Genomic DNA, 5000 nt, shown 5'->3' with positions numbered 1-5000 from the left:
CAAAGAGTCGAACACCGGCTTTGAAGATTTTGAAGACCCCACCTCTTACTGATATAAAAAACACATATTTGAAGAACTGCCTGGAATCCAAGTTATCAATCTTGTGTACGATCCTATAAATTTGAATGGGCATGATCTATATTACATTTCCATGTGTTCGAGGTCATTGGTCACATTGGAATATGTGCTCAAGGTGACCCACATAATGAAAAGTGTTCACAGCTTTTGAAATATCTAACATCACGATTGGTCAGTTTGTTCAGTTTGACACATGTGTATGTTTACAACTTTCCTAAACAAAGCAGCGTGTTTATATTTCTGAAGAAATACCCAATCGTTGGACAGCAACAAATCCTGTGATTGATGACTTAGTTGGACGAAAACATGAATATAGATCGCTCCCATTAGATCACCTCTAAGTCTTCTGTACTTTAAAGAAGGAAGTGAAAAGCGTTCCGATCTTTTCTTATAAGACAGATAACACAATTCAGCGACAGACTTAATGGCCATCCTTTGGACGGTCTCCACGGCCGTGGACTGTCTTTTATACACCGGGATCCATTTGCTATAGGCTTCAACTGTCGTTACGTCACTTTCCTCGTAATGAGGCATAGTAACTTAGCAACTGGTTCTAAACTATCGGAACAACGACGGCCGCCCTTATGAAATACTTCTCTGACGAGCATAAAAGTGTATCCAGAGAAGAAAAGCATTATAAATACCACCATATTTTGACTTTTGTACATTCTGGTCACATGATATGTGAAAAAGTTCTAGCCAGCATGAAGAATAAAAGTACCGATTTCCTTAGTTCAGAACCAATCTGCTGGTTTCTGGGCGGACGTGACATCAGACTATTAAATCCAATTGGCATTCTACTCCAAAGTAGGTCTCACTAATAAAAAGAAAGTTAGACGCGACATGTTTTAACGGAAGGACTTCCGTAGTTTCACAGCAGGCCTAAAGAGGGGATTGTTTTTATCATCATCAGTGGGAGACCCCCCGAACCTCACTTTTTTATTGTGGGAACCCCCCCCCCCCCCTCCCTTCAACCTTAACTAGAGATACTAATAACCCGATGAAACATAAAGTTTGCCATCGCTTGCAATATCGAAACCGATGGGAGACACAGTACAGTCAGTAACAATGGAGTCGGCCTGAGTCGTAAAAGACAACCGACTCAGCAAATGGGCATGATCTATATTACCTTTCCATGTGCTCGAGGTCATTGGTCACATTGCAAAATGTGCTCAAAATGACCTAAATAGTGAAAAGTTTTCACAGATTTTGAAATATCTAGAATCACGATTTGTCCTTTTGTTCAGCTTAACACATGAGTATGTGTACAATTTTCATAAAAAAAAAACAGCGTGTTTACATTTGTTAAGAAGCATCCAATTGTTGGACATCAACAAGTCATGTGATTGATGACTTGGTTGGACGAAAACATGAATATAGATCGTGCCCATTGTTTTTGAAATTAGAGAAATCACACCATTTATAAAAATGGAACTTATCTTAAATAACTAGTAATATTTATTGGACATTGTATCTACTTGAAAGTCCATAATGGCTAAAAGATTAAGTAATAATTATAATAAAAGTGCTGTGAAACTACGGAAGTTCTCCCCATCTGAAAACCATGATAATAATGAAAACTCAACTCGTCGTTCAAGTGTCTGACTTACTCATGGTTACTTATGGATTGTTTCCAGCACAGGTCCTTGCAGGTCCTCTTCGCCAGACTCTAATTCTTCATCGTCTTTGTGTTTTAATTTTCTTCCGGTTTTACTATCTAAAGCGCTTTTATAATTAATTGCACAAAACATTTTGGTCAGACCAAAAGTTGTCTCGTCTTCTTTTGTAGTTATTTATCTAGGCTTTTTGCATTCACAACAGAATCTGGTAAACTGTTCCATATTTTCATTGTTTTCACAGTAAAACTGTGTTTGATTATTCACATCCAATCTTGGTCTTTGTGTGAGCAGTTGCATTTTGTTATCTCTGGTATCTTTTCTTATTGTGAAATCATATTTTGTCTTGGTCGAAGTCAATTTGTCTATTTATTAATTAACGTATATTTACTAATTTAATTCAATAGTCTGATGTCAAATCGCCCAGCAACGGCGACCATCGTGGTTCTAAACAAAGAAAATCTGTACTTTTTATTCTTCATGCTGGCTAGAACTATTCATATGTCTTGTGATCAGAATGTGTAAAAGTCAAAATATGATCAAATTTATAATGGGGGTTTGTTTTAGTTTTTTTCTGCCTCTGGATACACTTTTTTGATCGTCGGAGAAATATTTCAAAAGGGCGTCGGCCATTGTTCCGATAGTTTCGAGCCAGTTACTGTCATTACGAGGGAAGTGACGTTACGACTGTTGAAGCGTATTCTAATAGGGAAGATCTTTATTATTATTCCATGTGTTAAAGTCTGTGTTCACATTACAAAGTGTGTTCAAAATGACCTAATTAATAAAACGTGTTAACAGTTTTACTCTAATGCTTCAGATGACATATAGATAGTATGCGCTTGGCTAAGAAGTTCACAACATTGCCATCCGGAAGTATAACGGACAACACACACAACTGTGTGTAACCATGAACGTTTATAGTCTGGTTAATAAAGTTCAGTGAGCATTACTCATGAACGCGGATGGCAAAAAAACGTGAGTGACGTCATCTTCGAATTATCTATACAGAAAAACAAACAAAACTCCAAGCTGACCATCTTCCCTTCTACCATCGTTAGTTGTACTAACCTGGTTATTATTTAACTGTTGTAACAATCCAGTCGTCTTGCGATTTCTCTAAATGAAATACCCACATCAATAAATCCATTAGCGACAGTTAGTTTGTCGTCCGTAAAAACAGGCATCGTTTATTGTTACATCAAATGCAATATATTAACCAGTCAAAACGTGGAATTTGTGACACACCTGCACACGAGCTCGGACAAACATAGTTGATTGTTTATTAAACACTGACGTGAATGAAACCAACCTCTCTCTGAGCATTGTTATTGTTTTTATACCGCCAGATGAGTGACTAGTTCTCACAAGATGTTCTCGATCATAATATTATTCTGTACGTTTGAATTTACACATTGTTTTCTGAGTTTGTTATATAGATAGTATGCAGATGACGTCACTCAGGCCTTTGTTATTGTTTTTGCCATCCGCGTTTGTGAGTTGTTCTCACTAAACTGTATTAACCAGACTATAAAAGTTCATGGTTACATAGAGTTTGTGTGTTGGTCCGTTATACTTCCGGGTGGCAATGTTGTGAACTCCTTGGCCAAGCGCATTCTATATATAGATAGATTGAAGATGACGTCACTCTGGCCTTTGTTATTTCTTTTGCCATCCGCGTTAATGAGTAATGCTCACTGAACTGTATTAACCTGACTATAAACGTTCATGGATACACACAGTTGTGTGTGTTGGTCCGTTATACTTCCGGATGGCAAAGTTATGAGCTTCTTAGCCAAACGCATAATATCTATAGATAGTATGCGCCGGCTAAAAAAATTATTTTCTATTGTCTTCTGGCACTTTTCTACTCACTTCATCTCTTGTTGTTACCAACATTAGTGCTGCTCCACTCACTTTTCTGAATTAAAAATTCACCCCATATAGATAGTATGCGCTTGGCCAAGGAGTTCACAACATTGCCACCCGGAAGTATAGATAGTATGCAGATGACGTCACTCAGGCCTTTGTTATTGTTTTTGCCATCCGCGTTTGTAAGTTGTTCTCACTAAACTGTATTAACCAGACTATAAAAGTTCATGGTTACACATAGTTTGTGTGTTGGTCCGTTATACTTCCGGATGGCAATATTGTGAACTCCTTGGCCAAGCGCATTCTATCTATAACGGACCAACATACAAATTCTGTGTAACCATGAACTTTTATAGTCTGGTTAATACAGTTTAGTGAGAACAACTCACAAACGCGGATGGCAAACACAATAACAAAGCCCTGAGTGACGTCATCTTCGAACTATCAATACCTGAGCATACTCAATGTCTCAGTTATTTCTATGTTATATGTTTGTGTTGAGAATATTGGCTATTAAGCTTAACTGCTGGCTAAATACTTCGCGTTGGTTGTGTGTGTGTGTACCCGCTACCTCCAGTAGTCGGTGGAGAGAAGGCTCTAGAAAATGAATGACCTGAGTTTGATACGAATTATTTTGGGTTCGTGGATAGCTCATACGGTACAGTCACGCTGTCACCGGCCAGGCGGAATTGTCGTACCAATAAGGTCGCGGGTTCAAACCCCACCACCGCGAAAAAATTTTATTCTCTATTGTCTTCTGGCACTTTTCTACTCACTTCATCTCTTGTTGTTACCAACATAAGTGCCTGCTCCACTCACTATTCTGAATTAAAAATACTACTACAACTACCACTACTACCACCACCACCACTACTACTACTACTACAACTACCACCACCACCACTACTACTACTACCACTACTACTACTACTACTACTACTACTAGTAGTAGTAGTAGTAGTAGTAGTAGTAGTAGTAGTAGTACTTCTAATATTACTACTACTACAACCACCATCACTACTACTACTACTACTACTACTACTAATGCTACCACCACCACCACCACCACTGCTCCTACTACTACAACTACTACAACTACTACTACCACATTACTGCTCCTTTTTAAACTACAATATGTAAAAAGCACAAGTAATGCCAATACATCAGTATCATTATATCGCATATTCAATAATTATACACACTACCTTCAACCACCACTATTACTCTCATTTTTACTATTACCCGATCACCAACATCCTCTTACTATTCATCTATTTAATATTTAACATCTACTATAGACACAACATAGTTATGCCGTATCATACTTCTGCATTTCATTATCAAAATTCAATACAAATCACCATCATGTAATATACTAGGCTTGAACATACATGGACTTCCTACACTACACTACAAACTGCTACTACTACTTTA

This window comes from Berghia stephanieae, chromosome 14 (assembly GCF_034508935.2).
Source record: "Berghia stephanieae isolate SIO BIC M18660-M18661 chromosome 14, UCSD_Bste_1.3, whole genome shotgun sequence".
Classification (NCBI taxonomy): Eukaryota; Metazoa; Mollusca; class Gastropoda; order Nudibranchia; family Aeolidiidae; genus Berghia; species Berghia stephanieae.
The sequence above is the reverse complement of the archived record's forward strand: the minus strand, read 5'-3'. Positions refer to the sequence as shown.